The sequence below is a fragment of the Cavia porcellus genome, unplaced genomic scaffold, assembly GCF_034190915.1.
Source record: "Cavia porcellus strain 051 isolate PalLab524CR breed Dunkin Hartley unplaced genomic scaffold, mCavPor4.1 scaffold_7, whole genome shotgun sequence".
In the NCBI taxonomy this organism is placed as follows: Eukaryota; Metazoa; Chordata; class Mammalia; order Rodentia; family Caviidae; genus Cavia; species Cavia porcellus.
The window spans coordinates 88,605,485-88,619,875 of record NW_026947490.1 but is presented as its reverse complement, the minus strand read 5'-3'; positions in this window follow the sequence as shown (position 1 = coordinate 88,619,875).

Sequence of the window (14,391 nt, the reverse complement as noted above, 5' to 3'; positions counted from 1 at the left end):
TTGAAATTGAAAAGGAAGTAATCCTCCCTAAATCATTCCTGGAGGCAGGTATTACTCTCACACCAAAATCAGAGAAAGATCCCACCAAAAAGGAGAATTATAGGCCAATATCAATAAGGAACACGGATACAAAGATGCACAATAAAATAATGGAAAATAGAATGCAGCAAGTCATCAAAAAGATTATACATCATGACCAAGTAGGACTCATCCCAGGAATGAAGGGATATTTTAATATATGCAAATCAATAAATGTAATACACCACATCAACAGAGCCAAAAACAAATACCACTTGGTATTTTGATAAAGTCCAACATATGTTCATGGTAAAAACCTTTCAGAAATTCGGAATACACAGTGTCTACCTAAATCTTATAAAAGCTATCTATAACAAACCAACAGCCAACATTATACTAAATGGACAAAAAATGAAAGCTTTCACTTTAAAATCAGGAACAAGACAAGGATGTCCACTGTCACCACTCCTATTTAATATAGTTCTGGAAACACTAGTCAGAGCAATCAGGTAAGAGAGAGAAATAAAAGGAATAAAGATAGGAAAGGAAGAAGTTAAATTATCACGTTGCTTATGACATGATACTTTATATAGAAGATCCAAAAACCTCTATTAAAAGACTACTAGAAGTAATAAACAAATTCAACAATGTAGCTGGATACAAAGTCAGTGCTCAAAAATCAATAGCATTCCTGCACACAAACAAAAAACTCACTGAGAGAGAAATTATGGAAATATCACCCTTCACAGTAGCATCTAAAAATGAAATATTTAGGAATCAACCTAACTAAGAATGTAAAAGACCTATATGCTGAAAGTTATGCTATTTAAGAAAGGATATTGTAGAGGATATTATGAAGTGGAAGGATATTCTTTGCTCTTGACTAGGAAAAATCAACATTGTGAAAATAGACATACTGCCAAAACTGTTAAACAGATTTAATGTAATCCCAATCAAAATACCATTAACATGCCTAACAGATATAGAGAAAAAACTCCTAAAATTTACTTTGAGACAAAAGAAACCAAGAACTCTAACCCCAAAGGCAATTCTGGGCAACAAAGGCAAGGCTGGCGGCATCTCAATTCCTGACTTGAAACTATACTACAAAGCCACAGTGATAAAAGCAGGTACTGGCAAAGAAATAGACCTGAGGGTCAATGGAACAGATTAGAAGATGCAAGCACAACTACAAAGACACTCAGCCACTTGATATTTGACAAAGGGGCTAAACATGTTCACTGGAAGAAGGATAGCCTCTTTAATATGTGGTGTTGGAAAAACTGCTCTCCAAATGACCAGGACTGGATCCATGCACAAAACTAAAGTCTAAATGGATCAATGACTTAAATATTAAAACAGAAACACTAAATCTACTGGAAGACAAGGTAGGTAGAAGTCTTGAAGACACAAGGGTAGGCAGAGAATTAATGAACAAAATACAAACTGCACGGGAAACACTTCAAAGACTCAACAACTATGATCTAATATTATTGAAAATTTTCTGCACTTCAAAAGAAATCACCAACAGAGTGAAAAGAAAGCCCACAGAATGGGAAAGAATTTTAGCCAACAATCCCTTATACAAAGGACTTATATACAGAACATATAAAGAATTGAAAAACATCAAGCCCCCCAAATTCAAAGACTTTCTCCACAAATGGCATCGGAGATGAACACACAGTTCTCAAATGATGATATACAAATGACAAATAAATACACAAAGATATATTTTCCATCACTGGTCATTCGAGAAGTGCAAATTAAAAGAACACTGAGATTTAATCTCACTCTGGTGAACAATAACTGCCATCAAGAAATCAACCGATAACAAATGTTGGTGAGGCTGCTGGGAAAAAGGAACAGTGCTCCACTGTTGGTGGGAGTGTAGACTGGTGTATCCACTATGGAAATCAGTATGGAGACTTCTTAGAAGACAAAGATTGGGAGTTCCATTTAACCCTGCTATTCTCTTCCTAGGTATCCCAGAAAAATTGAAAAGGTCATATCACAATGATATATATGCACCCATGTTCATAGTAGCACAGTTTTCAATAGCTAAATCTTGGAAACAACCAAGATGCCTACCAACTGCAGAGTGGATGAAAAAGATGTGGTATTTTTATACAGTGGAATATTACTCAGCTATACAAAGGATGATCTTGAGGCCTTTATAGGCAAATGGAGACAATTTGAGGCTATCCTCATTAGTGAAATAAACAAGAAAAGTAATAAGAAATGTAGGAATAATAAAACCCAAAATGTGTAATTGCAATTGTAAAAAAGATAGGAAAATAAAGTGCTCTAAAGGATATAACTAACTGCATGTATATTTAAGTGTATAGCACTGATAAACATATTACTAAGTCTTTGTTGGATAGTTTAACAGGACTGTTTGCAGTCTCGCTGTTTGAATGTCCACTTTGTACGCTTTACATTTTTAACTTAACAACTATTTGTAAGAGGACAATATGTAATTATCAACTAGTGATTTCTTACTGTTTTTTTGAAATTATGTATTATTTCTACCCTTTTGCTGTTTTGTTTTTTCTTAAATAAAAGAAAATAAAAAAGAAATAAATATTGAGAGACATTAATTATTTTTCATGCTGAAAACTTGGTGAAGAAGTCAAAAGAAGTAGATGTCTAGGAATCAGAGGTGAACTAACAGGAAAAGAGAAACTGCAGTGAAGTTGGAGAAATAGAACACAACATACAGAAAATCACAATGGAGTCTGGAAAAGATGCCCAGCTTTTGAGGAAGAGAACAAGTCTCTGCTAACACAGGCATACTCCAGAAAGGGTCAACAGCTCCAGGGAGAAATAAGAGACCAGAGTGGCAGAGCTAGCCCAGAGAAAAGCTCAAGGCTATTGTAAACAGCAAGTACAGTGTGGAGTTTTATTCTGAAAGTGATTCCTTTCACATGATAGGCTAAATGTGAAAAAATTCAGTGCTGTGTCCACCATATTTGGGAGGGTTTAATCATGCCAAATGTTCACCACCACTGCATTAGAGAATACAGAAACAACCACAGACAATTCAGTCATTTGATCTTTGACAAAGTGGCCAAAAATATGTTCTGCCAGGAAAACAACTCTTGAACAAATGGCCCTGGGAAAATTGGCTATACACATGCAGAAGACTTACTCTGGACTAATATCTCAGACCATGTACTATGGAATGTCCACTTTACAAGCTTTAATTTTGTGACTTGAACAATTATTTCTAAGATGACAATATGTAATCCATTAACTAGTGATTTCCTACTGTTCATTTTTTTTCTGCAAATCTGTATAACTTGTACCCTTTCTCTGCTTTTTTTCTTTTCTCCTTAAATAAAATTAAAAAAAAATAAAATAAAATAAAAGCAAAATGACCCTAAATTAAATATTAAAATAGAAACAGTTTGCTGGAAGATAAAATAGGAAAAAATCCTTGAAAATATAGCAAAAGACAAGGAAATTTTGAACATAACTCCAATTGAGCAAGAGACGTCACCAAGAATCAAGAAATGAGATTATATCAAATTAAAAAGCTTCTGAGTAGCAAACAACTGACAGTGAAAAGACCAATTACAACATGGGAAAAATTTTTGCCAGCTACTTTCAAATAGAAGTCCAATATCTAGAATATATAAAATACTAAAAAATGTTAGACCTCCCAAATCAATCAACAAGTGGTCAACTGAAATGAATAGACAATATATATAAGAAGAAGTAAAAATGGCCAATAAATGAAAAGATAGTGAAAATCACTAGTAATTAGAGAAACGCTATTAAAACAACACTGAGATTTGATCTCACTCCAGAAAAAATGGCCATCATCAAGTAATCAAATAATAACTAATGTTGACAAGGCTGAGGGGAATAAGGAACTCTTTTACACTGTTCATGGGAATGTTAGCTAGTACAACTACCATGGATATGATGCATGCAGATTTTTCAAAAAAATAGAAATTCTGTTTGATCCAGCTACTTCCCTTTATCTTTAGGGAGGAAAATGCATCGTTATAGTAATATATGCATACTTACATTTATAGCAGCATACCTTGTAATAGATAAATTTTGGAAAGGCCTATATATCAATCAATGGATGAATGAATGAAGAAAATAAGGCATTTATACACAGTGGAATATTATTCTGGCACAAAGTTGGATGCTAGAATCATTTGTAGGAAAAGGGATATACTTTGACATCATAATGTTAAGTGAAACAAATCAAATATACATGCTTAAATATTGCGTGGTTAAAGAAATTGAAATCCGTGAACTGCTTGGCAAAGAATTAAAAATTATCATCTTAATGATACTGAATGAGTTACAAGAGAACAAAAGTAGACGATTGAAGGAAATAAGGAAACATGCATAAAATGAGAATACTAAAAATATAACTTTAAATGATAAAAACCTAACAACAATCATGGACATGAAAAATACAGTATCTAAACTGAAAAATTTAATAAGAAGCTTCAACTCGGTTTTGCCCAATGAAAAGAAAGAGTAAATAATCTAAAAGCAGCTCATTTGAAATAATCTAATCAGAGGAACAATAACAAGAAAGAAAGAAAGAAAGAAAGAAAGAAAGAAAGAAAGAAAGAAAGAAAGAAAGAAAGAAAACAAGAAAGAAAGAAAGAAAGAAAACAAGAAAGAAAGAAAGAAAGAAAGAAAGAAAGAAAGAAAGAAAGAAAGAAAGAAAGAAAGAAAACATGCTAGTGAAAAAGGAACTCATGGAATATCATTTAATGAGCCAGCATGTGCCCCAAGAGAATTCCAGGAGAGGAAGAGAGAGAGAGAGAGACAAACATACAGATGGACAGACAGACAAATAATGGTTGAAAATGTCCCAATTGTGTCACCCATATATGGATGAACTATGTCAAATTTTATTATTTCTTAGATGGTCATTCTTGTCAGCAAATTTTTATTATTTATAACTAGAAAATGATAGTTGATCATTCTGTTTACTTTTCCTTAAACTGTATTATATTTCAATGAAAATTTATTGCTTTGCTTTTAAATAACTGAGTTCTTACTTTATATGAAACTGGCATTTTTGTGGTTCTTTAGAATGTTAAAAAGAATACCATCGTATAAATATCAATGTCCACATGTTTGTATCCCATCTCTGCTTCTGTGAATAAATATATTGATTTAGCTTCTTTCCAGTTTTCACATTGGGAGAGGTAAAATAATGAGAAGTAAAAAGAACTTCAACACCCTTGTCTTTACTAGAAGCTTGGAAAATTAATGAATGCATAATTAAAGCTAGGTATCACTTCCAAAATAAGGTAACACAGGGAGTTATCAATGCTGGCTATAAGGTAGAGTACCTTCACAGCTTTGAAACAAACAAACAAAAATCCTGCCAATTAAACAAATCATGATATTCAGGAGATCCTCAAACAAGGGTTTCTACTAATTGCTTTGTGGCAGAATCTGGATTATTGTTAATAATAATAATAATAATAATAATAATTGTTATTATTACTATTAATCTCAGATGAATAATTTTTAATAATTTTCAGTGGTTGGAGGATGGTATTAAAGGGAAGTTAAGATTGGAAAGAATGGATTTTTCCAAACCCTCTCATTTTATCAGTAAAAATTCTCTTGAATAGCTAAGAGATTTTCCTGCTCAGTGTTCAAAAGTAATTGGTTTAGTTGAATCAGAAAACAGATCTTCTGATTCTGTTCCCAATAGATGGAATTGTCTCCATAGCTATACAACTCACACAAGTCACACAACCTCTCTGATGCTGGAATTTTGCCTTATCTATTTAGGGGAATCTGATAAGGACAATTTGGGAGATCAAATATATGTCAAATATGACTGTGAATATTTAGACAACATTGCTAAATCATTAGAAATGACCCAAACCACACTGTTCATTTGTGTTAATTAATTGAATGATTCACATCAGTTTTCACTCAAAGTACTTTCCTTAATTTGTATTTAAAATCTCAGTCTCTCTCTTGGCCTGTTAGTTATTCCCAGATTCAGTCTCTTTCCTAATCAACTGAATAGTGTTTTTTTTATTTTTATTTTTTTAACTAGAATCCAACCCATTTTAGGATACAATCTTTTCTTAATGACATTACAAAAGAAAATACAGTAAGAATCTTTAAATAAGTTGGCTAACTCCATATCTTGGGCCATGATAATGTGATGATGCTCCATAAAATAAAAATGAGAGCAAGTGAAGAGAAAGTCCTTTTCCCATACTTGTTCACAGGAACTAAGACAGCAGTCTCCTCCTTTCAAATGCCCAGTGGGCACTCTTGATGGTTGTTGTCCTGTTCTATGTGACCCAACCACACACAGAAGGGTCTCCACATGGCCTGTGGCCCTGTACTGTAGCACAACCTACTTCATCCGGGGATCTTCATAACACCCAGAGGAAGGGAGCACGAGGGGCCAGGACGCTTTGTAACTTGGATGCCTTGCCAGTGTGTTTCCATAGTGTAGATACTCTAGACTGCCTCAATGTCAAAAATCACTGATTCTTAGGGAGCTAAGATTCCTGCTCCATTTGAAACCAATGAAGATGGATAGGTTGTTCAGCAGGTGATGACTACTCTAAGCTCTCACCACAGGAAAAATGCAGAACGCACCATTGACAAATGCCTAACTGGCCCCTGGCTAAACTGACCCAGAGACTACATTACTCCTGGACTATCAGATTTAACTTGATGCTCCACAGGGACTCTGACTGCTCTCTGTCTGGTGGTCATTATCATGCATAACTGAAACTTGGAAGTATGTCATAGGGCATGTACAAATATTGCTTACCTACCATAAAGTGATAGAAGTTTTCAGGGAAGTCATTTAATTGGCCATTCCTAGAGCATGCTTTTTAATGTATGATTTTTAAAAATCATGTATGTTCCTAAATGATATATTGTTTGGTTTTTTTACCCTTTTTGGAAGGCTTTTTTATCCTTTTTGGAAAGGGCATCCTGCTGCCCAAGATCCTCTAGCACTTTCCTTGGTCATGAAATAGTGACCCATGATCTTTTGTTTATGACAAAATAGAAAATTTATCAAGATAGGAAAGGAAAAAATGATTATATATTCTCCCTTTGAGAAAAGTGTGACCCAGAATCTGTCAATACAGGGACCTCTTCTGCAAAATAATACAGTTAGAGTAGACTATCAGAAATTGTCTCATTTATTCTCATTAAGTTCTAGTAAGGCTATAAATAATAGTCACTAGCCTATTAATGTTAATCTATGCATCAAATAGTTATTCAGTATTGTCATCAAGCTTAATATTGGAGATAGGATAAAAACATTTTATATCAATTTTATATCTATATCTACATTTTGTATCTATGCTAAAATTTATGCGTATGTTTTAAGATGTTTAATTTTATCCAAGTAATTCCTTCCTTTACCTTCAAATCTAATTTTTCAATTCATGTAAATACATCAAAAAAGATATTTTACCAAGTATTTTTGTATCAAAATAACCCTTAACATTTTCAAACTAAGTTTTCTAGGTTTAGGTCTATAATAATTCATGATTTAATTCTCTGGATTCTTTGGATGCTGATCACAAAAACCAAGTCTTTAAAGCTTCTGAGACTTATCCATTAATAATCTAAGCTGATCCTCTCACTCAGTAGATGCCCAAATCACCACTGAGCTGCAACATCAAATCTTATCTAGCCACTGAGTTCTACTCTATAGACCTGGGGGAAACTGAGCAGCTCTGTATTCTCCATCTGGAAGATTCAGATCCATATGTACCACACATCTCTTGCCAGTCAATTTGCATAGCAGTATGGTCATAGTTACAAAAAAAAAGCCTTTTGGGTAGCCTCTGGAGATGGTGTTGAAGATCTGCTAGTATGAGGTGATAGTCTGAGACATCAGAAATAAAAGTTACAAGATGAATGGCTAGAAAAATACAGGCTACAGTTCTTGCCCATACAAGTACAGTTCTATAGAGAGGAAACTGCCAACATGCTGAATAGAGGCTCTGATTCTAACCAATTGGAAGGTTTCTTCACTCCTCAAGGCCTCAATGAAAAGCTATAGTTAAGGATGCACTTTTAGATGAATATCTTTTTCACTGTGCTTAGGTGTTTAGCTAAAACTCCTGTAAGTCACCAGGCACCCTGGTGGTGTTGGAGAGGACACAAAGGAAAGAAAGAGAATTGACATATATTATATACTCAGCACCGTGTTGAACATTTTTTCATTTAGAGATGATATAACTGGGACTTGGACAATTTAGCTAATTGTCATGTTCTGCAGTGTAGACACAGGTGCAAAGCCTGTGTTCTTCACATGACTGCACTATTTGTCCCTAATGAATTTTGGAAACTAATTATGGAGAACGATGAAAGAAGAAGAAAGTATAGTGTGTTTAGTGACAGCCAGGAAGCTGGACAGGAGCATAATTGCAATTGGAATGGAGGAAGAGAAAATTTATAAAGAGACTTGTCAGAATAGTGTTCAAGATCAACTCATTAAGCATTAGGAAACACTAGAGTAGGATGATTTCATAGGAGGTAGAATTTGGAGAGGCTGAACTGATTATAGTAGTCCAGATTTAATAGCACTGGCCACAGGAATTCAGAGAAAGTAGCCAAAAAGAGACTGTTTTTGAATACTGACAGCATGGCTAGGACTTAGTGTATAGTAAATGAAAGTCTATTAAATGAATGATGCAGATATTGTGGAAGAAAGAATTTCATAAAAAATTTTAAAATATACTAAAAAATGCCCACCATCATTCATCATTGGAGATTCCAAATCCAAACGACAATTTGGATTGTCTACGATCAAAGAGACATTTAAAAAGTGCTGCTGAGAATGTGGAGAAAGGGGAACTCTTCTACACTGCTGGTGGGAATGTGAATTTGTTCAGCCTTTAACAGAATATAGTGTGGAGATATGCTCTGACAATTCCCAATATCTAAGGAAAACCAGTTTCTTAGAAATATTTATTGCACTAGTGGAAAAATACATTTTCCCCACTATATTAAGAGATTCTGTCTGAAGAATTAAACTGCTGGGACCGACATGGGCCTTGAAGTTCCTTGGGTGAAGGACCACAAGAGGATGAAAAAATAAAGAAGAAACAAAGCTGGGGTCAGGTGGAGCCCTTACTCTCCTGGTAGGAGGAAAGACAATGACTTAGCATTGCGAGGATGTTTATACCTTTTAACAACTAATGTTACATGACACCCTGTTGTCCTAACAACCCATTGTTTAGATTGTCTTGGGCTAGATGTTCTCTGGGTTGAAGCAGCTTCTTCACTTGGCTTGCCCTAGACACTCTTTGTTCTTGGGATGATTATGCCCCAGTCTTGCATGTGTGGTCAATTTCCAGCTTCAGTGTTCCCAACATTAAATCATCACACAGAGAAGACAGAGTTGAGAAACCTGATACCATTTAAGTTCTTGAACACTGTATTCATAACAGAATCACTCTTATATTTCCTACTTACGTGAGGCCCAAATGTCTTTGCTGATTGCTGTTGCAATAGAAGTAAAATTCATACTCAAACCTTGCATTGGTCAATATTCTTTTGGTAAGATAGAGCATTTGATGCCTACATTTTAAGGAAGGAGAGATTTACGTTGCCTCAATTCAGCTGGATCCAAGGTATAAATATAGAGGAAGAAGGGCAGAGTTGAAGAAAGCTGCTGTACTTGTGGCATTGAGGAAGCAGAGAGCAGAGAAAAAATCCAAACAGGAAGGGATCAGGGACCAGATGTAATCTGACCTAGAAGACACACCCAGAAGTGTGCTTGACTCATCTCCTAAATGATTTTCAAACCAATCAAGTTAACAACTAAGATGAATCAATAAATCCTCCTCTTGTTACCACCTTTTCATACCTGCTAATTACCAGTCTTCTGATTTTCTTTTCTATTAGTTATTCTTCTAGAGGAGAAACTTCTTTGAAGGTAAAGTTTTATTTTATATCTACTTTTACAACCCTAAGGCTCATGATGGGTAGTTCTGGCAAAAGCAGACATTCTTCTATATCTGAATGGAATCGATTCCAGTAAATTAGAGCATCGATGTGCAATGATGTGCCCCAGGGTAGGCATGTTTTTATAGCTGGGGTTGGTAACTCAGTAATTTCTTTCCATTAAGCAATTCTCATCATTTAATTTGAGACTGTTAATTAAATTTGGATTTTTATATTTTCTTTGTTCTTTTTTTAAGCAAATACTAATATTTTAGTTTTTTAATCTCCTATATGGTCCCCTAACTTTCTTTTCTATCACACTCTTTTTGTTTTATTTTCTAGGAGTCTGCCTGAATTTATCAAATCTTATACTGAGTTATTCTGATATCATAATTTTTAACTTATAACAATATTTTATATGCCTTTAGAATATCTTCTTTCTGTTTCTGTTAATCAAAATTCCACTCTGATTTTTGTTTGTTTGTTCACTTGGTGTTTATTTGTTTGATTGTTTCTTTAGATTCCACATATCAGATCAACATAAGATTTCTGAAGAAAAAGTTTTTAGGTCCACCCATTGACCATGATATAAACTCTGGGCTTTTCATAGATGTTCTATATTATTTTAAGGAAATTTTCATCTACATCAGTTTGCTGAAACGTTTTACCCTTGAACGAATGATGAACTTTATCCACAGTTTTTTGTACTTATTATGATGATGATGTGGCTTTTAGCTTTCATTCTGTTAATGTGGTGTATCACATTGATTGATTTGTATGTACTAAACTGGACTTATTTTTCAGGAATACATCTTCCACGGTCATGAGGTATGTTTTTGATGTTGTTTCTCTTGGTTTACTAGCATTTTACTGAGAACTTAAAAATTATGCTTGCATTAGTTATCTCTAATTGTGTGCCAAATAGCTGATACTTGTAATTTAAGAAAATGTTTATTTTGGCTCATGTTTTCAGAGAGTTTAGTCCATGGTACCTGACACTGAAAGACAGACATAGAATGGCAGAGGAAAGCTAGAAGAAATCCATGGCAGCCAAGAATCCAAAGGAACAGCAAGTGATAGAAAGAGAAATGTATCCACGAAAATCTCCAATTGGGTTCCACATTCCAATAGCACAATTATCTATAAATTTATAAAACAAATGAATTTCCCAATGATGATAGTATTCCCATTATTCAGTCACCTTTCAAAAGCTCACCTTGAACAAGTAAGAGATTGGGGAAGCATTTTAAATCTAAATCATAAGTGATACTAGCCTAAAATTTTATTTTCTTACAGTGCCCTTGTATGGCTTTAATGATATACTGGCTTCTAAAATAAGTGTGAAAAAAATTCTCCACTTCATCTTTTGGGAAGAATTTTGGAAGTATTGGAAGATTGTATATTTCTATGAATTTTTCCATTTCTCTAGCTTCTGTAACTTATTAGCATAAAAATGTTCATAGTAATCTCTTATAATTTTATTCCTTAGGCATTCATTATAATTTCTCTAATATTATTTCTGATTTTATTAGAAATTTCTTTTTCCTTAGTGTAGTTGGTTGTCAACTTGTTTATTTTTCAAGAAAAGAAAACCACTTCTCAGGTCCTCCTTTATACATTTCTGCTTCGTTTTTTACTAGTACTTTATTCCTTCTAATAATCTTGGATTTAGGTTTCTTTTATAGTTCCTTAAAGTATAATATTATGTTACTTGAAATTTTTATATGTAAAAATTTATCACTATATACTTCTGAGCACTGTTTTTTTAAAAAAAAAATTGGGGCATCCCATATATTTTGTTGTATTGTTCGTGTTTTCTTTTCTTTGTACCATGATATTTTGGATTATTCTGTTTAATTTCTTCTTTGATCCATTGTGTTTTTTTTTTCAGAAGAATGTTGTTTAATTTCCACATATATGTACATGCTTCCAATCTTTTCTGTGTATATTATTGATTCTTTCCCATGCTTGTGGTGGGAAAAATCTTTACATGATTTCCATCTTGTAAAATTTGTTTAGATTTGTTTGAAGGCCTAACATATGACCTTTCCTGATATTCCTTGCTTCTGTCAGAAGAGTGTACAATATAGTCTACTGGTGTCAGAATGTTATGTATATGCTTCTTACATCTAGTTGATCTGAGGTCCAGTTAAAATTCAATGTTTCTTCATTGATTTTTTGACTGAATGATATAGCCATTATTGAGTATTAATATATATGCCTTTATTGTGTTGCTATCCATTTCTCCCTTCAGACTGGTTAATAGTTGCTTTCTATATTTAGATACCTGTATTCACAGTTTTTACATCTAATTAACTAGGGCTAAAAAGATTTATACAAACTATGAAAGCATTCTGAATTTGACACCATATTTACTTTTGCCAGTAAATTTCATATTAGTAATTAGAATCTTTCATTTTCATTTGAAAACTTCTTGTTCACACTTTGTACAAGGCAGATCTGTTGTTGAACTTTCTCAGCTTTTCCCTCTCTAGAAATGTCTTTGCTTTTCTTTTATTTCTGAAGGGTAATTTTGATGCATGTATTGCTGGTTGGAAGTTTTTCATTCAGCAATTTGAATATATCAACTCATTATCTCCTGGCCTATAATGGTTCTACTAAAAAAAAAAAAAAAAAACTTCTGATAGTATACTAGTCCCTCCTTGGATACAATGTTGCTTTTCTCTTTATTTTTGACTAATGGCCACTTAATTGTAAAACACATTCTTGAATGTCTCTGAATTGAACTTATTTGGGATCTTTCAAGTTATTTGTATATGAATATTAATGTCTCTCTCAAGATCGGGCAGTTGTCATTATTTATTTAAATAAACATTTAGTCTCTTTTTTCTTTCTTTTCTTTGAGATTTTCATGGTACATAAATTGTTTACCTAATAGTGTCTACAAGTCCTGAAGGATTTCTTCACTCTTTGTTTTTCTTTTTATCCCCTCTGACTGGCTAGCTTAGAAAATATTGTCTTTAAGTTTACTGATTCTTTCTCTTCTACTTGGTTGTGTCTGTGTTAAGTTCTCCATTGCATTTGTCATTTCATTCATTGTATTTTTGTGCCCCAGGATTTCTATGATTTCTAGTTTTGTTAAATTTCTTTGCTTTTTTTTTGTAGTATATTATTTTCCTAATTTCTGCATATTGTGTTCTCTTTTACCTTGTTGAAATTCTTTAATATAATTCTTTTTAATTCTTGTTTGGGAAGTTCATAGTTCTTAATTCTTTGGGGACAATTACTAAAAAATTATTGTCATTGTGTCATTATGATAACACATCTCTTTAGTTTTTCCTGTTTTTTGTAGTTGTACATGATGTTTGCTTAGTTGATGGAGGATTTAATTCATTCAGATTTGCAAATTGACTCTAAAGGGAAAGACTTAATCTGTGAGAAACATTTGGACATGCTGCAGAAGCTATGACTCCATGGGGTACAATAGTATAGTTGCTTTGCAGCTCCATTAGCTAAATAAGTAGCAATGAAGGTAGCAGAGGCCTTGCCAGCCAATGGTGCAGGTGTTTATGCCAGCAGAATTAGCAGTGTGGGCTGTCACACATGGGAAATTTTATGCTAGAGGGAAATTTATTGGCACTAAATTTAGTGCAGCCTATTAGTCACTGGTACTCAGAGCAGCACCAGAGGGGGGTCCTGGGATTAAGCATCTCAAAATCACACTCACATTTGGATCACTGATCATAGGCATATTTGCTAAGGAATAGGCATATGTTGACTATTCGGAGTCATTTTTTCATGTATTATTAATCAATGCTCTTGTAACCAGTTATCTTCCTTCTCTATTACCTTTGTCTGTACTTAAACCGGTGATAAAAATGTCAGTAAAAGTAGTTGGAGAGTCGTAGAAATCTTAGTTCAGTCACTTGATTCTGACAACAAACATATTTTCTTTTCTGCCAAATTTTCTGGAGTATAAAAATACAAGTTACGCAAGTAACAGGCAAATCAGTGTTTTAACCTCACTAGAAAATATGAGCTGCTCCTACATGGCTACATGTTACTAAGATTTTAAGAAAATAGTTTCTTTCTTGACTCATACAAATAGATCGTTTCACAACAAAAGGTTAATTTAGACAGACATCAATAACTAACTTGAGGCTCCACTGAGTAGAGACCCCCCAAAAAAAACTCAGAACAAGCGGCTTCTGCAGAAGGCTATTGTGGTATTCTACTTGTCTTTTTCTAGTGTGACTTTTAGTTTATCATTTGTCCCACTCACCAAATATCTCAGCGAATATATCAGAGAATTTTTCTAATGTTTCCTTAAGTAAATTTTTCATGAGATAGCAGACACATCTTCTCTACTTCTAAAAAACTTTGCAAAATATAGAGGCTTTAAGGGTGCAGAAAACATAAAACAAAGGTAAATAAGAATGAAATAACAGCTTCTTTTCTTCCTCCACACATAACTCTTCATGG